The following is a 25,471-nucleotide window of genomic DNA, read 5'->3' as shown; positions in this document are numbered from 1 at the left end:
AAGGAAAAATGGAGTCAATGGGTGGAAAAATTGTTGGTGGCACATATGACTTTGAAATTGAGGCCGAGACTCGAAAGCAACCAAATGGTGGATATATGTACTTCTAGTAAGTATCAATGTCTTTTTGTTATTATTGTTGAAATGGTAATTGGATTAAAGTATTTAAGAACTTTAAATTGATTACAAATTTTAAATGTTGACAGTATGATCGAATGCCAAAGGATGAAGGAAAGTGGCGAACACATCGGTTCGGTATGTAAATTGAAATTGACATTGAGTATAATATAGCGTTAATGTATTGATTAAGAAATGTTTATGCTTAATATTAGGTGAGAAATGATGTGTTTGGGAAATGGAATTCGATGAGTGATGCTGATAAGGGACCTTACATCTCACAGTCAAAGATGGATAGTGAAGAATACAAAGAATTGAGGAAAACACATGAAAAGAATGTATTCATTAAACTTGTAAATATGTTGATTCAAAATATATAAGAACTATAACATTATATATTGTTAAAAAATGTAGGAAGTGTTGAGAAGGTGTAACATTAAAAGGGTGAATTCATTAATTAAACACCTTAAGGAAAATGGTCAGTTGAATGTGTTGGGAGAAATGAGGTTTGGATCGTTGGTAGAAGTAAGGGATCAAACTATTTGGAGGGAATTATGTCGATCCTTGATGGCACAATTTGATGTCGAACAATGTATTACTAAATATGGTGATTTTTCATTTCCTCTAGGGATCCCATGTGCGGCAGCTGTCTTGGGGGTAGGAAATGAAGGCAAAATTGTTATAGAAGTCTCTAAGAGTAAGAATTGGAAAGCACTTGCCTCCAAATATTGTTTGAAGCAGAAGGTGACATATGCTGAACTTGAAGAGGAAATCAAAAGTGGATCTTACGAGGGGGATGAGTTGAAGGCCCGAGTTCTATTGTACCTTGTCGGGATCTTTCTTTGTCCAACGGGTGATACGTCAATGAACAAGGACTATATGAAGCTCATTTGCGATGAAGGCTTGAAGGGTGAATTCAATTGGTCTGAATATGTCCATTCGAGATTGATTGAATCAATAATCACCTTTAAAAAAAGCAGCTAGAGATACCTCAAAGGGTTCATAGAGGTAAATGAGTTGAAGAATGGTTTAGTTTTTTATATAAAATGATAGTATAGTTATTATAAAAAATTATAAATGCAGGTTGCACTATCCAATTTTTGGTCGGGCGGTGAGGCAGTGCCGACTTATGAAAGAACTGGAGTGGCACGCATTTGTGCATGGGAGAAGGAAGAGGTGGTTAGAGTGATGGCGAAGTTGAAGTTTGATAGAACGAGAAAGCAAGAAAGGGTAATAATGTAATTAAATAATATTAAGAATATAATCAATGTCTTAATATTGTAATTTAGTTTTGAAGGTTATTGGCAAGGAGGTAGAGGAGGCAGAGGAGAAGAAAGAAGAGATGGTTGTATTAGGGGATGACAGTGAGGGAAAACAGAGTAAATTTGACATTTTGATGTCTGAATTGGCTGATATAAAAAATCCAATTTGATATCATCCAAATACAAACAAGAGTCGAAGAGAGACTTGAGAGGCATAAAGGGGAAGTGGAAGGAAAAATAGATGGAGTGGTGAAAGAAGTTAAGGTGTTGAGGGTTGAACTTAAGATGGTAACGGGTGAAAAAATTGATGGAGTGGTAAAGGAGGTTGTGGAATTGAGGAGTGAACTTATGGGGTGAAGGGGATGGTTGATGAATACTTGGATGAAGGGGGAAAACTGAAGGGTGAAATAAAATAGATGAAGAGCTATGTAGAGCAAAAATACGATGAAATGAAAAAATATTAAGAAAAAAAGATGGAAGAATAAGAAAAGATGGAGGAAGAAGAAAAGATTGAGGAAATAAGGAGGAAAGATGTCGATGTGATCTATACACTGGAGAGTGTTATAGATGCAGATTTGGATTCGGAATGTCCTGCACCGCAGAAGAAGAAACAGAAGGTAAGTTGAATAAAATAAAACTTAATTTGATCTTTATCATGTTGTTGTGACAAAACTTTGTATGCAAAATTGAAGGTTGAAAAAGCGGATATTCCAAGCGGAATTGATGACATCGAAACTGCAATTTGTGATTATTTATGGAATAGTGGGTTAGAATCGGGGTAAGTGAAATATATTGCTTTTGAGTGATATTTAAATATTTCATGACAAAGATATTAATCCTAATGATTCATATAGATATTCTGTAATCTCAATGGGAAATCAATTTGCTAGTGTATCTGACGTTGCAACGTTGAAGCCTACGGAATGGGTTGGCGGTGTGGAAAGTAGAAAGTAAAAAATGTTAAAACCTATTGAATATGTTCTAATTGTGTAATTAATTTTTATTAGGTTATTGATTTGCTCGTCTGGACAGTATGCTACGATTCGAAAAAGTCACTACCTTCCATACCACTTAGCGGTGAGTTAAATTAATAAATGTTGAAAAGCAGTGTTATAGACGGTAAATTAATAATGGTTGTCGCGTAATTGCAGCAACATGCATTGGATGCCAACAACAAAGTAAGGGTTGAGGTTATTGCTAGCTTTTGAGGTCCTATATTGTGTAACTATGTGAAATTCACCGACTGTGAGAAGGTAAACCACCATGCGAATTGCAAATGATGTTTTCGGATATAGAATATTGAATTTTGTCAAATTGGGTGTGAAATTTGTTGCATATCATGACCATAATAACCTACTATAATTCACATTGGTATATGTGGTGTTGGATATGGTAGATCATGTTGCAACATTATATGATAGTTTGTTTACATCTGAAGCAGCTAAACAAAGAGTGAATAATGCCAAGAGATTGGTATGTATGAAAGGAAGTTATGGTAATTATAATGCATACTTTGTTTGGATCATAACTTCATATTTTTTAATGCATATGAAAATATTAGATAGTTATAATAAGAAATGCAATTGGGTAGAAGCATGTGGATCTCTAAGAAACCGCCCCTTGAAAAATTTCAAATTTGTAGAGCATAAGATGAATGAGCAAGCGAATGGGTATGAAATGTTATCATAAATAGAAAGATTAATTTATGCAGGTTTCATAATTAATATGTGTGGTATTCAAATTTTGTAACAGATATGATTCCGGCATGTATGTGATGATGCGGATGGAATCGATCAGTTCTACAGGGGCAACTGGTGATTTTGTAAGTGGAATTAAAAATTCATTTGCGGTTAAATTATTAAAAGTCGTAGATTGAATGTTGTGGTTTACAATACTTAACGTACTGACAATTTGAATATAGGTTGTTGGACAGTGGGATCAATCGTGAATATTAAACGATCTCGTAAGCCACAATCAAAATCAACTAAGAGGGGAGATAGCAAAAGCTGCCACGAGACACAAGAATAACAAAAGGAAGTGATGATGTAAATGTAGGGTTAATTTTGTATAAGATTTATAATTTTGTATACGATTTATAATTTTTTATGTTAATGTAATTATGTATGAGATGAGAAACGTTAGCAATAGGTTATTGTACATGTTTCTTATACACAGAATGACCATTTCATATTGAGTGTATGTACAATAAATACAAAATTCAATCACTTTCAAATAAAAGGTAAATTTACAATGTAGGTGGTAAAAATAGACTTTTTAATAACAAAATTAATAAACACAGAGATTTGTTTCCAACATTTTGTCCAATATGGTTCCCAAACGTAAAGTTTCCAAAAAATAGGTAAGCAGATATGTCGATACATTTATAAAAAGTATCGATCCAAAAAAACATTGAAACCCATAATTATAATGTAATAGGTAATTTTGTAACATAACTGGTATAAATATATCGGCTTTATGTGAGAATAGGTCTACATAATGTATCAACACTTTTGAAATTAGTGTCGATACTTTTTGTCCTAAATGAGTCCCAAAATGGTGAACGCATAAAGTGTCGATACATTTATAAAAAGTATCGATCCCAGAAACATCGAAACCCATAATTATAATGTAATAGGTAATTTTTTAACATAACCGGTAAAACTATACCGGTTTTATGAGAGAATAGGTCTACATAATGTATCGACACTTATGAAATTTGTGTCGATACTGTTTGTCCAGAAGGATGCCCAAAAGGGTTCACAAATAAAGTGTTGATACATTTTTTAAAAGTGTATTCTAGGTTTGGTCTTCATTCAGAGCAAAAGCTACCGCTCTTGGTAAATCTTTAAGTGCCAGATTTCTTGTGCTCTGTCTCGAGGATATAGGCTACTGCACGCATCTAACTAATTGGTCCCAAAACGTGAACATGTATCATAACAACTATCCTTATATAAAACAATTAAGAACAATTCTTCAACAACTGAATAGAACTATTATACGTAATGTTCAATCATGCACTCCTTACGTTAGAGGGCTCTAAACCCTCAAAGGAAGCTTGCCTTACCAATTCCTAGTTTACCAATTAGACCCCCAGGTTTTATTGGCTATGAAGTCAACATGATTAACCAACATAATCCCAGTTACAAAACTGATTCCAGCCAAGATTGCGGGAGACTATAGTCTACAGATTGTTTGGCATTTATGTGATGATGCAGATGAAATATTAAACGGTCTCGTAAGCCACAATCAAAATAGACTAAGAGAGGAAATTTTGTTAATGTAGGGTTAATTTTTTATAAGATTTATAATTTTACATACTATTTATAATTTTGTATGTGAATGTAATTATGTATGAGATGAGAAAAGTTAGCAATAGGTTATTGTACATGTTTCTTATACAGAAATAGAGTCATGTTGCTACTTACGATATATGGAGATCGTTGTCACCACGTGCGGGACTAAATGGCCATTCCATTATGTCTTCAAAAAAATCAGTTGATGTAGGATGTGTGCTTGTATTCAAACTGAGCTTGACTCGAGGACATGTTAGTTTGTTATGTCCCTCACCGTTGCAGTACCCACATCGCCTAATTTTCTTCTCGACCTTGTTATTCAGTACTTCTTTTCGTTTGCGTTGTTTTCGTTGAGTCGTGAACATTGTTTGCTACACTGCTCTGGTTGACTGAATCATTCAAACCAAACGAGTTTTCAAATTCTTCTATTAGTCTTTTCATCTCATCTCTTGCGGTTTTGAAAGACGCATCTATCTTTGATGCAATGTAGCATAACCTACTTGACGTTGAACGTAGAGTAGCGAACCTTGCCATTTGCATCACTTCTAGTGGCACATTCAAGTCAACATAACTGGGTGCATAAGCCTTCGTATCCTTAGTCCACCTACTTTGAATCAAAGTCCCGGGCAAATATGTGTAATCCAAGTGCTTCAAAATGTGAAGTTGATGGCGAAATGGAAGTCCAATGGTCTCAATTTTTTTACTGGAGCAAATTAGGGTTTATGTACGAGAATCAAAACTAATTTGAAATGTCCTATTTTTTTCTCTGTAGTTTGTCAAAATATAATGCTGACATTTATCTGATAAGGATTGAATCTCTTCCTCAATCTGGTACAGTGTCTCCCGTTGAAGTTCATCTTGGAACGCACGAAAAGATTTGCGGGTAAAAATCTCAGCAGCATGGCTTTCAAGGTCGACCAATTTTGTGATCTGGAAGGGCTTTGTCTGGAAACTTAAGTAATCCGCTTTCACCTCGTTCATACACATTCTACTAATTTCATCTTCAATTACACAAACAACATCTAAATATGTCTTCTTGTGTTTCAGTGCAATCGCTAGTGAAGCATTTATAGACTCGCACCTTTGTGTTAAGCGAATATTGGCAAAGAAATGACCGGTTAGATATGCTTGTGCCCATAAGTGTCGAGTATTCCCCTTCTTAATCACCCGTGGATGCTTTTCAATGTTGAATTATGAAACAACCGAACACCATTGAATATCAAATTCCTCGGTTCTCCACCAAGAAGCCATGCATTTTGAGAATGCTGTTGTAAATTTTGGGTCACCAATGTTAGCTTGTGCATTGCGAGAAAGATGCCAAGAACATAATATGAGCTTAGCATAAGGGATAATATATTTGATAGCCCTCTGCATTGTCCTATCCCCATCGGTGACAACTAAAATAAGCGATTTATTCATCATGGCTTCTAAAATATTCTGTAGCACCCACTCGAAAGATTGGGAGATCTCCTCAGCGATTATGGCAGTGGCAAACACAATTGTGTTATGGTGATGATTGACACCGACAATAGGCATAATTGGTCGACCATACAAATTATCTTTGTACATTGTGTCGAACGCAATTACATCACCGAAGCATGTGTAATCTAATCTCGATATAGAATCCGACCAAATATGATTATGCAATGCCCCTGATTCGTCTACCGAGTATGTCATAAAAAACTCGGGATCATCATGTTTCTTATAATCAAAGTAAGCAATAAGCGCATTCACATCCCCATCGACGATTTCCTTTGCTTTAACTCTTTGAAGTGCACTGTAGAGGTCTTTATGTGTAAATCCAACATTATGATAGCCCCATGCCTGCTGCATTAAATAGTTCATTACTTGTGACGTGCCAACACCGACCTCTTTCAATGTTGTTGCCTCATCGATATCAGCCTTACTTACAACTCTATTAGAACGCATAAATGGTGTCATAGCAGGTGTGCACAATGCATGCTTATGTTTCTGATAAGACTTACTTATAACCCAGTGATCGTTTGTATCTGTTGATGTAACTACGACTCTAGCCTTTCATCATGTTCTTGCGACTGGCGTATGAGGACGTTGATGATCAACATTATTGACTTTTGATACTCGAAACCCTTCTTTGGAATAACAAAATTCTTGTGTCTTCACATTCCCTTCCACGTCAAGCCGTGTTGTTCCCTTACGTGTACTAAACCCATGTTCTTGTACGAATCCCTTGTAAAAGTACCAAGCTTGATCACGTGAAGAGAAGAGCTGACCAACCAATCTGTCAGATTCATCAACATTGTGTACTTCATGGTATTCCTCGGTTGGCTTAACATTGTCTGCATCAGTATGATCCATGGAAAAAATTTTGTTGTGCAAGTTCAGTGGTCTCGGAGTTGATGGAGATGTAAGTAAATGTTCATTGAACATGTTTCAGTCGTGCTTTCAATAGGATGTGGTATTTGTAGTGGTAGTTGAAGGGTGGGTACAATATTAAATTCGTATGACATATTTAGGTATGTACAATAACTAGCTAAATAGGTGTCGATACATTTTCTAAAAGTATCGACCCCAAAAACATCGAAACCAATAATTATAATGTAATAGGTAAATTAACAATGTAACCGGTATAAATATACCGATTAATTAGAAAACATGTCAACATAATGTATCGATACGTTTTTAATTTGTGTCGATACTTATTGTCCAGAATATAAACTGTCGATACATTTATTAAAAGTATAGATCTCAATAACATCAAAACCGATAATTATAATGTAATCGGTAAATTTACAATGTAACTAGTATAAATATACTGGTTTTATAAGAAAATAAGTCAGCATAAAGTATCGACACTATTTAAATTTGTGTCGATACTTTTTATCCATAATGAATGTCAAACGGGGTGCACACATAAAGTGTCGATACATTTATTAAAAGTATCGATCTCACAAACATCGAAACCGATAATTACAATGTGATAGGTAAATTTACAATGTACCTGATAGAAATATATTGGTTTTATGAGAAAATTGGTCTAAATAATGTATCGACACTTTTTAAGTTTGTGTCAATACTTTTTTCTAGAATGAATGTCCAACGAGGTGCATGCATAAAGTATCGATACATTTAAAATTGTATCGATCCAAAAGACATCGAAACCGATAATTATAATGTAATAGGTAAATTTGCAATGTTACCGGTATAAATATGTCGGTTTACTTAGAAAATAGGTCAATATAAGCGCTACCTATTATATTATATAAGCGCTACCTAATATGTTATTGTACTTGATAATATTTCTGGTTAAATGCATATTTTATTATATAAGCGCTACCTATTACATTATATAAGCGCTACCTAATATATTATTGTACTTGATAATATTTCTAGTTAAATGATATAACATAACCGTCTAAATTTTAACCGATCACTTGTTTGACCAGTCACGCCAAATTTTAGGCGTCGCACCACAGAAGCTCACGCTCCTCAGATTCTCATAAAGCAACACCTTTGAAATCCAAGGCTTCTCGGAGCCTAACCTAGAAATCACCGATTTCCAAAACCCCATAAAAGCACTCCTCCCAGCTCACCAACCGTGCTCGTAACCGTGGGGTCGCCCTCTCTATTAAAGAGGTCATGGAAGTGGCTCAAACTTGATCCAAAGCTTCTACAGCCCAGATCAAGTCGGCCCGAAAGCAAGTCTTATCCTGGCCCATCGAATCTCCTCCACCCAAGGCCTCCGGTGGCCGTCCCGATAAACTCCCTGAAAAGTAGGTCCGATTGAGACCTTCACCCTAGTTTCTTTATTTAATAATGTTATTGATTGAAGGTTTTTTGAACAGGTACGAGATATTGTGTGAGTTTTACAATAGCTTAGATTCTGCAATCTGGATGCTAAGATTGAAGGGTTCAATGCCTACTTTTACAAATATCAGCCTCAAAAGAGAGTGTTTAACTGATAGGTAATTTCACCTTAATCATCTCAGTTAGTGCTGGTTAATAGATTTGTTAAGTTCTATTTGGTTTGTTTTATATTGAGTATTTTATTTTTTTGGGTTTGATGTGGTTTTATAGGAGGTTTTTATACAGTCGCTTGGCTCAATTCAAGCATATTTTACCCGAGGCGATTGAGGTAAAGAGAATTCTTGTGTTTGATGAAATGTCTAGTTGTATGAAACTGGATCTCCACGTAAGAATCATTCTCTTAGTATAAATTTGAATTTTGAAGTCCATAATTGTTCCAATGATGGTTTCCAATCGGCTCTCAAGAGTTGGAAGAGTTATTTCCTCTAAAACTTTTACTTCCCTACAATTGTATTGGAAAACACATGCATTGTAATTGTAGTCTATTTTTTAGTTTGCTCATTTTATTTCTGAGAAAGAAACATTCTTCATTGTTTTTGTTAGAATTGGATGATTGTGTGTGTTCTCTATTTAATATTTCTTTGTACAAATTATAAACTATGCATGTTAAAGTGATATTAGCCTACTAGTTAAATTGGTAAAATGTCATCAGTAAGCAAGGCTGATAGGAAAGCAGCTCTAGATGTGACCTCCTGGTTTTTCAACGTTGTCACATCTGTGGGTATAATAATGGTCAATAAAGCCTTGATGGCTACATGTGGCTTCAGTTTTGGTATGTTTTGAGTGAGCATTTATATGCAAGCATTGATTAACTTTGCATTTGCACATAGTCTTGTTCATTGTGCTTGCATATAGATTTGGTATCTAATGGATCAATCACTTCTATGTTCATTATGTTTCCATGTAGCCTTCTTGTTCTATGGTCCAACTCCATATAATCAACCTAAAAGAGAGAAACAGGGTAGCAAGACCAATAGCGTACGAAGTTATATGCATTGATTCTATTTTCCCAATTGTGTAGGTTGTGATTGTTGATTAGAAAAGGAAAATCAAAGACAAACTCATAATGTTTATTAACTAAAAGATGATCTTCCTGTATTCTGTATTCTGATCTCCTTTTATATTTTAGAAAAAATAATTATCTTTTACTAGATCAATCCAGTTTTGAAGTAGGGATTCTTTGGTCACGTAGCAGAGATTTTATTTTAAGCTAATTGCTGACTATCTCAAACTTTAGGAACAATCCGTCTCCTAAGATCGCTCCCATAAACTAGAACAAAGTTTCCTCTTACACCTTGGTTTTGTTCTTGGATGCAAACAGATTTACGCCTGTTAGTTTTGTTAAACAATGCTCATTTTCCTTTTTTAACTTTATATCTTTTAGGAGATAACTCGGCAGGATAGCTATTTAAGATTATATTTTCTTAATTTCCCCGAAAACCCAGAAAACTAAGGGTTCTAGAGTTTTACTTGTTTTCATTTTTTCTCTTATATCTTATTTAAAGTTGAAATGAAAAATGAAAAATTATTTCCAATTGAAGCAGGCCTAACTTTTTCAAATGCCTAGTAACTCTTATAAACAATAAAATAATGTTAGAGATAGAAATTATGTAGAGAAGTATAATGCTTGATATTACTTGAGAACTGTCTGGACTAATATTGGATTTGGTGGTTGAGTTTAGATGTTATAATGATGTTGCTTTTTTGTCAATGCAATTATGCATTATGAATCAAAATATATTTTAAACAAATATTGTACAAATATAGTGGGTACACATGCATAAGAAATTGATTAGAAGATTCCAAACCGTACTTTAGCATTCCTAATATGCTTTTGGCATATTCCTTTGAGAACTTTTACGAATGGATGAGGGTTAAAAAGTGAACAGAATATTTTAATGGTAGATAGAAAATGGAGTTAAATTTGATCAGCATTATTTTCTTCAGCTTGTGAATGATAACTTGTCAATGGGTCACTATTGTGCGATGAGAGAGAGCTACTTTCACTGTCTTAAATTCCTTAAATATCAAAAAGTATCTTTTTATAATATGATTTGTTATGACTATGTTAGTTCTGATGGTGCAATTCAAAAGTTAACAATATTCACCTAAGAAATACTTTTATTTTGTGTCCCATTTGTTACTGTGCCACAGCTACAATGTTAACGGGTTTGCATTTTGCCACTACAACATTATTGATTGTTCTTCTTAGATGGCTTGGTTATATTCAGGCCTCTTCTCTTCCGTTACCCTATCTTCTCAAGTTTGTCTTGTTTGCAAACTTTTCTATTGTTGGAATGAATGTGAGTTTGATGTGGAATTCTGTGGGCTTCTATCAGGTTAGTTTTAGTGACATAGATTATCACGCTCTTCTATATTTGATCATTTTGGAAGTTATTTTTGCATTGTTTTCTTTGGAATTATTCTCAGATAGCAAAGCTTAACATGATTCCAGTATCTTGCTTTCTGGAAGTTATCTTCAACAAGGTCCACTACTCGAGGGATACAAAACTTAGCATAGTACTAGTACTCCTTGGAGTTGTTGTCTGTACTGTTACAGATGTGAGTGTCAATATCAAGGGCTTTGTAGCTGCTGTTATAGTAGTCTGGAGCACAGCCCTCCAGCGTATGTAAGTAACCTAAGCTGCAATTAAGTTGGAAGATTTCAGATAGTAATTTCAACTAATGTTATGATTGAACAAGGTTCTCTATGTATTTGTCATGGACTGATCCATTCCATAAATGAAGCACCGACCATTCCTTGACCTTGTACTTGGATTGATATTTTGGCTCCTTTTTTTTTAATTTTATTTATCATTTTACAGTATGTACATTATCTTCAACTCAAGCATTCTTTAGGATCTTTTGATTTATTGTGACATACTGCTCTGGTACAAGCTGCAAGCCTGCTGCTTTCTGGTCCTTTTGTGGACTACTGGTTAATAGAGAAAAAGGTTTATGCCTATAACTACACTGCCATATCTATGGTACAGTTCTTATCATAGTTTACTAGAATATAGTTGGTTATGATACATCATTTTAACTTAAGTTGTATTGGTATTTTATCAGAAATACTTCGTCTGTATCGAGCGTACTGAGAACTTACTTCCATCCTTGCATTTGGTCATATAACTAGGATTAATGATTAAGAAAACATGGAATATTTAACCATCATACTTACTTTTAATCTTGTCATGTACTGTTTTTGTAACTAGAAAACCATGAACATGAACTCTACATTCTGAAGTTCATGTGCTGGTGCAAGTTGATATATGGATTATTAATATATTTTGCATGCAGATAATTATGACTACTGTAAATAATATGTGATGCTATCTTCTTGCAGTTTTTCATAATCATGTCTTGCACCATTTGTGGGGACCAACCTCAGCCAGTTTATCTACATCGCCAGGTTTACGGCCGTATCGTTCCAAGTGCTTGGCCATATGAAGACTATTCTCGTCCTGATTTTAGGTTTCATTTTCTTTTGGTAAAGAAGGTCTCAATCTACATGTACTCTGGCTACGGTTGGAAGTGGAGTGTCATTTTTTAATTTCCTTGGCCTTTTTATTATAAAGCCAACATGATGAATTGGAGGCTAAGTTTTTTTAGGAAAGAGCAGCACTTGAAGAACAATTACCCCTTTATTAAAAATGTCTTATTGGATTATTGCAATGAAGAACAATGTCAAACTACATTATTTAATTTTAATATTTATAAATTTTAATTTATTTTGTTGTTAAGTATTTTTCTGCATAACTTGTGTCTTTATTAAAATGTATGGTTGTTGTTAATTAGATAAAGCTAGATGATATTAAATTTAGGTGATATAGAGAATAAATAAAATATGCAAAATCATCTTAGCTAAGAAAGATAATTAGCGGTGTTTGTATCCAAAAACACCACTATAAATCTGACCTTTTGCGGCGTTTGTTCCAAAAAACGCTGTTATAGATCTGACCTTTTGCGGTGTTTGTTCCAAAATGCCGTAATAGATCTGACCTTTTACAGCGTTTGTTCCAAAAATGCCGCTATAGATCTAACTTTTTGCGGCTTTTGTTCCAAAAATGCTCTATAGATCTCGACCCATTACGGCTTTTTTAGATATAAATCTTTTGCGGCGTTTGTTCCAAAAACGCCACTATAGATCTTGACCTATTGCGGCGTTTTTTGTTCTCAAACGCCGCTAACTTTAGCGGCGCTGGTATGGTTGGCGCTTCTTGCGGTGTTTTTTCTATCACCGCAAGTGCTTTTAGCGGCGCTTAAAAACGCTGTTATAGGACTAAAAAATGCCACTAAAACCATATTTTACTGTAGTACATGTTGCACAGAATCCTTTACCTAATCACCAAGAGACTTGGATTAATGCAATTACCGAGGAGAAGGGCAAGAAGGTCAAGACCAAAGTTTCCGAAGTGAAGTCACCTCTAGCTTGGGTATGGAGGCAAATGATAAATACGGGGTTTCTTGCACCATATCCTCGCACATCATATTGCAAAGGCGACAGTCATTATTGTTATCACAACGGGTAAAAACATGATGTGCAAGAATGTGTTGAATTTAGAGCCTTGATCCAACTAATGATGGACAGAAAAGAGCTGGAATTTTACGAGAAAAGCAAGGACAATCCAAAAGCGGATGTTTGTGCAACTGGAGATACATCTGAAATGGGATACGGTGCGGGCCGCCCTTTGATAATTACCCCAAAGGCAAAGATGGCAGACAAGGTACCGACTAAAGTGGTGATAGTGGCACCAAGACCTTTCCTTACAAAGATAGTAAGCAAGTACCCTAGAAGTACGAATATCAAGTGAGTGCTAATAGAAGAAGATGTCAATAAAGTGGGGCATTCTACTAGAAGTGGGAGGTGCTACCCACAGAACTCTAACCTAACCTAGAGGACGCTTGAGCCATTTAAAAGAGATGAACCAACAGTTAATGAGCCAATAAAAGAAGAAGAAGTTGTGGAGTTATTGAAGTTTCTAAAACACAGTGAATACAACATTGTGAAACAGCTACATGCTTGGCAACTCGCATCTCAATGATGACCTTATTGTTGAGTTCAGAGGCACACAGGAAGGCACTACTGAAGGTCTTGAATCAAAAATTTGTGCCAAAGGACATACCAATCAATAAGTTGGACCGACCAGTTAACAACATCCAAGCTGATAATCTTATCTCATTTTCTGATGATGAGATTATGTCAAAGGGGAGAAGGACTCCTATAGAGTTAATACTGCAATCGATGATTGAAACATCTTGGGATGAGACAAGAGGAGATCATCACCATTACCATAGAGTTGTGTTGATGTCTCGCTTGAATTTGTCTTTTATATGCCTAAACATTTTTTAAAAAAAATGACTCTTTGAGTAATAGACATTGTTTGTAATTTAATGAAAATCATGTATAATGAAATGCACATTTTGATAAATGAGGTTATAGTCTTTTGACATATGCCAAGATCAAATTCCTTTTAAAAAAAATATTCATATTTTACCCGAAAAAAAAAAAATGTTTTCTCACGCATACAAGTATGGAAGTAGACAGGATAGGGCATCTCGATGCATGACATTGCAAGACAAGTTAGTTTGCATGTTTGTTAAGGAAGTTCTGTGACGATATTCAATTTTCACAAATGAAATGGTGGAATAAAAAAATTTGGCTTTGATCAGTTGCTTAGGAATTGAGCTTTAAAGATGAAATTTTCTAATTTTCACTAACACTCAGACTATAACAGATTCTTCCTAAAAAACTTAGAAAATCTTGAAATCGAAGGATTAATGTGATATTAATGAATGATAATTTTAACAATGTTGGGGGCACTCCGCTGAAAGTAGTAGGTTGTTAATCTTGGGAGGTAATGTATGAAACAGCTATGGTGGTAATGTCCTAGCTTTATGAAGTGAGTTTCATTTGAGTTTGTCAAGTCGAAGACTTTTTGACACTTGAATCCTTTAATTAAGGGTATTCCACTAAAGTAATGGACAATGTTAATTTCTCTAACTTTATGAATACGGATACATTCAGATCATGTCACTAGTCTTTATGTGTCGAGATGAATCTCCCAGCAAAATCTAAAGTGAGGACGTCAAGTTTAACAAAGTATAGTTTAAAGAAAGGCGGTAAGGCCTATGATAAACATGTATTTAAGATTAAATATTGATGAAAGGTGGACTAAGGGAGTCAGGAAACATCTGTTAAAGTTAACTACACAAAAACACTCAGGGGTTTTGTTTTTAGATTGATATTTTTGCGCTATCTCTGCTTAAGGATTCTATAAAACTTGAACAAATAGAAGATTCATGAGAACTGAAAAATAAATGCTCTCTAAAGGGCCTTGAAGCGGAGTGCATCAATTGCGCTATTTTGTTCATGTCTTATTTGAAAATCATGAAAATCAAAACCAAATCGCATTGCCTTCCCATATCACCCATGGATATTGATACTTGTCAAATGGCTATAATTTTTTAAAACAACTTGAGTGATTCGTTTATTTTATATTCAGTGAATTGATACTTTGTTTCAGTTGCTCTGACATCATTTTTATACCAAATATTTTTTAAAAAAAATAGATATATCTTAGACAAGACATATTTTCTCAAAAGAAATCGGTTGAAGAACCTGAAACGGTGTGTGGCATCTCCAGGTTTCCAATCTCCCGTGCCTCCTAATGTGTTCCTATCAAAACAGAACTTGACGTTGCAAAGAAGAAGGTAGCATTACAATCCATGGCCATACATGATAATAGATCAAATGGACAAAATATAACTATTCTAACTAATCATTTCAAAGTGAGTATGAGTAGTACAGATGGTTACTTATTTCATTATAGTGTATCTCTTTATTATGAAGATGGTCACCCGGGAAAGTGCAAGAGACCTACAACAATGAGTTGGCTAAAAAGAGTTTCGATTATGACAGTGAGAAAAGTTTGGTCACTATCAAATCCCTTCCGAATAATAAGCATAAGTTCACTTTTGTACTTGAGGATGCCATATCAAGAGAAACAATGGGAATGCAAGCCCTTATGGTAATAACAACCCAAATGAGCATGAAAGGAAGAGAGCGAGACGCTTATAACTCAAAGACGTTTAGAGTAGAGATAAGCTTTGCTGCCAAGATTCCATGCAAGAAATTCAAAGTACTCTATGAGTACAAGAATCTGAGAGCTCACAAGAAGCATTGAGGGTGTTAGATATAATTTTAAAGTAGCATGCCTTCTTGCTCGCCAGTCTTTTTCAATGACAATAAGAATAATTTTACAGACATTGAAGAAGGTGTTCTTCACTATAAAGATTTTCACTCGAATAGACCTTTCACTGAATATTGATGCTACAACTACAATGATGATCAATCAAAACGAAAGAGAGTCTTACCCTCTTGGCTAAACAATGCCCAAAAAGAGCATGAAATGAGTACAAGATCACTAGATTGAGTGAGAAAATATAAAAAGATTAGATAATCACCATGAAGCCGTCAGTACTGTGGAAAATCTACTCCAATGACGAGATCAACATACAAAGAATGAAACTCCATCCAAGAAATAAAACAAGAACTAATTCATTTTGCATACATCTTAGACATACTTAAGAGCATCACATTTATCATTTTTTGATTACATAATTTTTTCATTTTAGAGTCAAGTTTCTACTTCACGACGAAGGATACTCGATTCAAACACGTCTTCAAAAATCGATGGCGGTTTAACTTAACTCAACAATGAGGAGCTACATCTAAATCAAATCAACCTATAGGAAGATCTACAGGCTTGGAATCAACTTCAATTCCACGAAAAAGGATGTTAGGTTCAACAGTCAATTTAGAAGCAACTACGATCTAGCTTAACTCAACGATGAGGAGCTAGTTTCCAGTTAAATTTTTCATGCTAGATTTCAACTCCACGACGGAGGATATTCGGCTGAAAAAATATCTCACTTGACTTTCTCACGAAGAGGGGTCATTCGAAGAACATCTCACATGGCTTTCCCGTGAAGGGGAGTCATCCAATGAGCATCTCACATAGTTTAGACCCGCGAAGTGGAACCATCAAAAGAATCAAAACTGACTTTCCCGTGAAGGGGAGTCATCCAAAGAATCAAGATCAACTTAAACTGTGAGGGGGTCGTCTCATTTGGCTTTCCCGTGAAGGTAAGTCATCCAAAATCCACTGAGGAAAAGAAGATGCACTGACTAAGGATCAAGAGACATTAAAAGATCATAAAAAATCAAGACTGACAGAAAGAGATCTAGATTTCTCTCTAAGATAGAAAATCCTAAAATAACATATTTTCATATACATTTTAAGCATACATAAGGACATTACATCTATAACATTTCACACATATGTAAACTTTTTACAGATTTTTTTCAGAGTTAATTTCAACTTCACAATGAATGATATTAAACTCGAAGAATATTCGAGATTAAATTAAAAACAACTTATCCGAGTTAGGTTTCAACTTCATGACGAAGGATATCTGACTACTCAGAAGAATATTTAATCTTGACTCAACTTCAAGACAAAGGAATCTCCCACAATTTCAACTTCATGATGAAGGAATTGTGCCCAAAATAGAAATGAGCTATCCGCAGTATAGCTCAACTCAATAGAAATGAGCTATTTGTGAGATCTTCAAGTTGAATTTCAAATTCACAACAAAGGATATTGAACAAGAAAAAGATCCAAAATTAATTGCGATGTGGTTCAACTCGACAAGAAGGAGCCACATTCCAATGCATATTTCAAGCTTAATTTCAACTTCACGACGAAGGATATTATGCTCAAGCCATCTAAAATCGACTCAACTTCACGGTGAATGTGTTATCTACAACATAGTTCAACTCAACGACGAAGAACTATTTTTCAACTAAGGTCGTCTAGTCAAATTTTAACTTCGCGACGAAGGATATTTGATAAAAGAGTCGACTTTAAGACGGATGTCAACTACACAAGATATCAGATTCATAAGAGCAAACGAAAATATGTGTCCTTTAATCTTTGCCCTATTTTCGTTACACGATAAATGGGCAAAGATGGGCAGCTGTAGACACATATTTTCGTCCGGGATAGTATATGTTACACATATTATATAGTATATTATATATTATATATTGTATATTATATATATATTATATTATATATTATATACTATATTTGTAATATATTATATATCATATATTATATTATATATATATATATTTATTATATAGTATTATATATTATAGTATATTATTATTATAGTATTATATATTATATATAATATTATTATATTTATATTATATATTTATTTAGTATTTTGATTTTATTTTGTAGGTCCAAATCCAAAAGGTCCAAGTCTAGCAGGGGTATGAGGGAGCCCAACCGAGTAGGCAGGCTTGACCCAGAAAGCCAACTTGGTGAGAGCCCAACAGGTAGAAGCTCAAGATGCCTGACCCAGCGAGCTAGGGTTTCGTATTTAACTAGGGGCGTCGCACATTTTCAGCCGCATGATCAAGTCTTGATTAATGACCCATATTGCATATAGTTAGGGTTTTGAAACCCTAAAAACTCATCAATACGCAATCATGCAAGAGCTGTTGGATCTGGTCAGTTGGTCAAACTGTCAGAATATATCAGGAGCGATCGATAATGGCACGTTAGAATCACGTGCCATTGAAAGGAACAACACGCGCAACAACACGCTAAACCGAAGCATTCCAAATAAAAAAATCGAAACAAAATCAGGATTTCCCGTCATTTTCGGCCAAACGAACAGTAAGGAACCTGAACAAATCGGAGATGGGGGAAACAACTCCATTATTCTTGGAAAATACCACTATCGAAGGGTTATATAAGGGCTGGTAAGTCAAACAAGAGTGGACAACCAAAAAAGCATCGAAGAACACAAAGAGAAAACAAGCATTAGCCATTTGAATTACTCACCAAAAAATCACAAAAAATCGAGAGTAAAAAGTAACTTAGCTTTGTGTTGTCGGAGAAGCGAATGGTCACCCGAGAAAACGAAGAGACTTCATCGAAAAAGGTAAAAACCTAAACTTTGCGTTTAGATCTACGTTGGTGGGGTATTTTTAGGGTGGGCCTCAGTTTTAGGTTCACGGGGTTGAGAGGGACATTTTGGGTAAATTTAGGTTTCTGGCCACCGAAGACAGTGGCCAGAGCGGCGGTTCGAGAGGTGGGGCTTCGGCGTAGGGTAAAAGGCTCTAGGCGGGTCAAGAGAGATGGGAGAGAGTATTTGAGAGAGGGGGATAGTGTTTTTTAAGAAATGAGTGAATAATGAAATGAAATAAGGGTTTTTGGGTTATTTATAGATATGACCAAAGTGCAATTAGAAAAATCTTAAATTATTTTTGCAGTCCCTGTAGTTTTGATGCATAATTCATTTTGGTCACCTATTGTAATTTTTCCTTTGAATTTTGAATTAATTCGGTTTAATCCCAATTTATATTTTCATATTTTATAATTTGGCCCCTAACCTTTTTATTTTTCTTGCAGGTCGTATTTAGCATCAAGTTGACCCCCAAATTCTTTTCAATTTAATCCTATTTAATATTTATAATTTTTTGGATCTTTTTTTATTTTAATTATTTAACATTAATTTCACTTTTTTAGGCAATTTTAAATTGGTCAAAGGTAAGTAATTCAGATCGAATTTTTAAATTTCAATTTCAATTTTCGCAATTAAGACAACCAGGAAATCAAATTGGTACCGAAAGGGCGGTGCAAGGGTGCTAATCCTTCCTTGATTGTAATTGACTCTCGAATCCAATTAATATCTAGTAAATTGTAGATCAGATAAATGGTAAGTTATGGTATCCGATCGACCAAATTAAAATGATCGGTGGTGACTCTATCACATCAAATTAAGTCGAAACCCGATTTCAGATCCACCTGAAGGACGGTTACGACAATTTTAAATAAATTTATAAATTAAATTGATTAGTATGAGAAAACATTTGACAATGAAAAAGTGATTTTTCACCTCATAAGTAATGTTAAATATCCAAAAATTAATTTAAAATCATAATTGGAAAAGTAATTTTCAATCTAACTTCCAAAGTTCAAATTTTTAACTTTTTTGTTTTGTGGAAAAATCAATTTTCAGATGAAATTATACTTTTATCCTCAATTATTTAACTTTAATTGGTTTCTAATTCAATATACACACATGTATAATTATTTATTAATTATTCTTTTCATAATGTTCAAATTAATTGTTAGATATAAATTGATAGAATTTAAAATATTATTTACTTTAAGTATATCTAGTATTTTATTATCAAAATAAGTGTCTAAATTATTATTTTATAATAATTTTAAGAACAATTTTTTTGTAAAATATTTCATATCTAAAAATATTATTAATAATTTATCACAAAATATTTTTATATTTTATTATAGTTTAAGTTGATGTTTTTCAAATACCATAATATTAATAAGTTTAAATATAATTTAAATATTATATTTTGAATTTACAATATAATGTCTAAAATTGACATTTTGTCTTTTCAAAATCATTTTTTAACCATAATTAGAGCTGGGTATACGGGCTAAGGCCCGCGGGCTACCCGTTTAACCCGCGATCCGTGCGGGCTTCGGGCCTCAAAAATTAAAGACCGTTTAAATTACTAGCTTTTTAGCTCAGACCGTTAAACCCGCGGGTTTAATGGGTATAACCGCTGGCTACCCGCGAAACCCGCTAAAGCCCGCTTAATTTAAAATTCATAAAATTTTAGATAAAATAAACTTAAAGAATTTTATAGAAAAAAATAAATTACCTATAAATATGATGTTACTTATAACTATTGTAGTTCTTAAATTTATTAGGGCGTTAGTCATAATTTTACCGATGCTTGATATTTTTTCATTTAAATATACATCATTATCATTTTGGTATTTACAGATTTATTTTATTTAATTTTAACCTTTATTTTTTTTCATGAAGTATGTTATCCATTTTGTTCTTTAATTATAAAAAGTCACGTGATAGTATAATAATATATCACATGACACGTAATATTTGGATTAAAAATAAGAAATAAAAGTAAAAGAAAAAATTGAAAACATACTTTTCAACTTTTAAAGACTTTTACAAAATAAATATATTTTAACAAATTAATGACTTATATTTTATCAATTTTAGTATAACTGTATCTTTCAAATTTACTCTTATACTGTAAGTATTTTATATATATTTTCATATTATATTTTAGTCTTTCTCTAAAGTATCCATAAAATACAATTATTAGGACCACTTGACAACTTTCTTGTTAGATTTGTATAATGTTTGACTTTGTTGAATTTTTATGTTTAAATTTATGCTTTCAGAATTCAGACACTTCTGTGTCTTCATATTATAGCCTTGAATAATCGTGTTTTATAAAAGTGTAATGTGGTTATTGTTTTATTTGTTTTTCAATTTGGTGATATAAGTGAATATTGTTTTTTTAATTTGAGTTTAAGTAATTATATCATTATATATATATATGTATTAATGATTAAAAAATTTAAAAAAATATTATTTTATAATCATTTCCGGCTATTTAAAATAAAAATTAAATATTATTTATTATTTTGACGGTGCTACCTTCCTTTTCAAGTTGCTCGATCATTTTTAAAGGTGCAGTAAGTTAAAACATTATTTTTTATTGCATTTAAAACATTTAAATTATTTTTATTAAACGGGCCGCGGGTAAGCCCGTTTAGCCCGTGGGTTAAATGGACGGGCCGCGGGTCTTAAAATTCAAAACCGTTTATGAATGCGGGCTTTTTAGCCCGCTCCGTTTAAGCTCGCACCGTCAAAACCCGCGGGCTAAACGGGCGGGTAGCCTGTATACCCACCTCTAACCATAATCCCAAACAATTGAATTTTAAACTACATTTTTCAGAAATACTTTTTAAAATACCTTTCTACGATACTTTTTAAAAGAAAGTAATACCAAATTGACACCTACTAACGATTTAAACTACTTATATAAATTTTATTTTTTTTATTATCGATATATTTAATAATATTTGATATAATAATAAATTTAGTCTTTAATAGTTGTACTCTTTATCAGTTTGACATGTTATTTTAGTTAAATTTGAAAATCAATTTTTAAAAAAAAATTAATTTATTTTTCTTAACATAAATATTGATTAAAATAATAAAATTTTAATGATATTAAGATAACAATACATATAACAGTGTACACGTATTTCATAATAACATGATACGTTTTTTAATATGACATACTGTCAAATATATGAAAGATTGTGAAAATATTCAAATCATCTTAAAAAATAAATTTTCAAAAGAAAATCACAAAAAAATAGTACGAAGTAAGTGTATATTGTCTTATGATATGTCAGATAATGTATTGAAATTTTAACATTTTAATTAGCATTTTCAAAAATAAATTGACTATTTTTTATAAGATTAAGAATCAGATTTAATTATTTTGAATAAATTTAAGAATTTAATTAATTAAAAATAAAGAAAAAAATTGATAAAATAAAATATAAAAAATTAAAATTATGGTAAAAAACTTTAGACACATTAAAACGATGATTGTACAGTCTTGGTGAAAGTGCACATATATGAAGTAGAGCTGGCGTGAGCGTGACTGAACTCAGTAGAAAATGTCGAGTGCTAAGATGGGCAATACAATAATACATGTGGGTGCAGTGAGCATTTAAACTGCTCTTTGATCGGCCATCTTTGGTCTAGAAATATTTTTCAAGATCGGTATATATATATTAATAATAAAAATTTATATAAAACGAGTATAGATATTAACAAAATAAATAACTAATAATTTTTTTTTGAATTTTAACATACACAGATAACAACTTTAGAGAATATATACATCATTCGTCATCATAATCATATTGGAAGAAATGATCGAATTGCAAGGTAAATCCCTTTTCCCAAATAAAAAATAGTAAACTACAAATTCAATATCCTAAATATCACTTTTATTTCATCTTGATCACTTAACTATTATATTTTCCAAAATTATACCTAGAGTTATGTTGTAATTTCATTTTGATCAATTATCATTAAAAAATAATAGAATTGTTGATATGGTATTTTTCATTTTTTTCAATTATAATATGACATTTTCTTATAGTGATATGTCAACATCATTGTTAATTTTTAATGACAATTAACCAAAATAAAACTAAAACATAATGTTAACTATAATTTTAAAATAAGACTTATATAACAAATCAATATCTAAAGTATTTTTTTGGTCAAAATAAATACATAAAGTTATCTTTTAGGTCAAAATAGATACCCAATGTTTTTTTTGGTCAAAATAGATACCTAAAGTATTCAATTTTTTTATCTAAGTACCTAAACTATTCTTTAGTTAATGTCACATGTCAATTTTTTTAGAACGTAGATGAAAAAGTTTGAATAATTTAGATACCTATTTTGAAATAAAATACTTTGGTACCTATTTTGAGTAAAAAGATAAATTTAGATATTAATTTTGACTAAAAAATATTTTAAGTACTTAAATGAAAAATAGAGTATACTTTAAATACTTATTTGTGATATAAACCTTAAAATAAAATAATTAAATATTAAAAAAATCCAAAATAACAGTTAAGATAATAAACATGCAGTTTACCCCAAGAAAAAACTAGTGCTGGGTTCGACCTTTTATTAGCTTGGGTGCATCAGTATGACACATCACATTCATCGACCATCTGCTTATCCATCACAATCTCTCAACTGCTCTCTCATCTCATGATTATATAACTTAACATCGATTCTTGATATGATAATCATTGGTAATCAAATAATTCTGACGAACAGTTACTCTATCAAAATCCAATGAAATTAAGATTTACATTATTTAGTATTAGAAAACTTGGATTATGATCATATTTATGAAATTATTTGGGAAAAGTTGAATCATAAATATTAAAAAGTATATTTTTAAGAATAAATATATTACTCGTTAATAGGAATTATTTAATGAAATTATCTTGTTCATTAATTATTTATAGAAACATACATTATCAATGTATTTATTGATGGGAGTAAGTTGATCTCGTCTACCGTAGCGATTTATTCTTTCTTGAATGAATGGAGAGTGATAGTCGGTGTTTCTCTATTAAAGAAATGAAAGCATAAAAGGAATATAAGAGTGACTCAGTCAGGGGTATTTATAGTGGCTTTAGTCTCGAAGACGACCCTTCAAGGGAAAAGTTGACTAGTTACGACGATGAAGTTTTTGAAAAGAATTTCGAACAAATAACGGGAGTCACCACCAATCGTTTTTAAGGTACGATTGTGATGTGATTCCAATCAGCCCTAACTTTCTTCTTGATCTGATTAAATCATTGAAGTTCACCAAGGTTGATTCAAAGGGAGTTCTACCTTACTTCATCCTATACCTGCTCTTTTATGCACTATATTTTATCATATGTTTGTATTTACCTCTTAGGATATCATTCATTGTATGAATTTGCATGAGTTTTATTAGTTGCATGACATTCATTGCATTTAATAAGTGTGTTGTTCATTAAGCATGCATCGCATTCAAAGTATCTAGTTCATATAGGGAAGTAGTTCATTTATGCATATTTAGATCATTTAGTAAGCTACTTCATTCATGCATCTAGTTAATTGAATAAAGTTAGTTCATTAATTAAAGTAGTTCATTCATCAAACTAGTTCATTTAATAAACTAACTCTTAATTGTTTCATGCATGTTTTCAATTAAAGATTGAATAAAGTTCACCTTTGTGTCTAGGTGCATGGGAGAAGTTGAACAGTTTCAACAGACGGAAGAATATCAGTCAGAATGTCTTCTAATTCTGGATATGATAAAGATGTTTTTGGGCCCAGAAATCAATTGGACATTATTAATCTATCTCTTATCTTTCCAACGCCTTTTTAATCACCTCAATCCGATATCGGGAGCTTGAGATATGATCGATTTACTGAAGACAGTGCAGGCTGGAATTTTCATTACGGGAATTTTGTACAAGGATGATTTGGATGAGTTTGAGCTAAGGAAGTCTTTTCATCTTCTACAAAGAGACAAGCAATTGAAGGCTATCTTAATGCTTCTATTCAAAGCAATTCAAGGATTAATTCTTTTCATCTTTTCAAGGCTGTTCATATTCTTGGAGAGACAATGCATTCAATCCTTCATAATTCACCTATTCAAGTCTTACTTATCATTCTTTGAAGGCTATTCACATGCTACCAAGGAACAAACAATGAAGGCTGATTTTATTTCATTTAATCATCAAATTAAGTGATAAAATCAGCAAGGAATTTGAAGAGACAAGTTGATTTGGACATGTAGGATGTCCACATTCATCCTATGACTTCATTTAACCTATTTTCTTCCATTTGCAAGCAAAGCAAGGTAGCCCAAGAGTCACACCTCCTTCTTGGACGAAATTAAGGTCATATTCAGCTTCAAATTATCTAGATTCATCCCCTAAATGATCTAGAATATTCATCCAATTTTGAACATAAGAAGACAAAGCATTCAAGTGCATTCTATTGCTAAATTGATGAGAATGTTATCATCTTTTGAGTCTTTTCATATGCTTCTTAGAAATACTATAAATAGGCACCTTTGGGATCATTTGTAGACACACAATTTGATTTATGAAAATACTTTGAAAGATTGCTTTCATTTTAGTTCTTGGATTAGAACTCTATCAGTTTCTTGTCGGTCTTGAAGCCTTCATCCATTTCATCTTGTTATAGAGTTGGTTCCTAGCTCTACTATAGCTAGTGGGTCACGTTCCACCCTCTATCACTTCGATTCCATCTTTATTATATTGTTGGTTCCTAACTCATTTATAGTTAGAGGGTCACAATCCATCTTTTGAATTACTATCATTCTCCACGCCAACCACAAACATCCTTCACCATTTTCGTTACATCCATTCAACCACTATCACCACCACACTTCTTTCATTTACAATCCACTTCAAC

General features: G+C 32.9%; 1 pseudogene; it reads left to right on the top strand.

Moving 5' to 3' along the window:
- The first annotated feature begins 9,157 nt into the window (after positions 1–9,157).
- On the top strand, positions 9,158–15,702 carry LOC120175977 (annotated as a pseudogene).
- The last annotated feature ends 9,769 nt before the right edge of the window (positions 15,703–25,471 follow it).

Source organism: Hibiscus syriacus, unplaced genomic scaffold (genome assembly GCF_006381635.1).
Source record: "Hibiscus syriacus cultivar Baekdansim isolate YM2019G1 unplaced genomic scaffold, ASM638163v2 tig00112221_pilon, whole genome shotgun sequence".
In the NCBI taxonomy this organism is placed as follows: domain Eukaryota; kingdom Viridiplantae; phylum Streptophyta; class Magnoliopsida; order Malvales; family Malvaceae; genus Hibiscus; species Hibiscus syriacus.
Note: the sequence above shows the minus strand (reverse complement) of the source record. Positions and strands in the feature narration are given on the sequence as shown.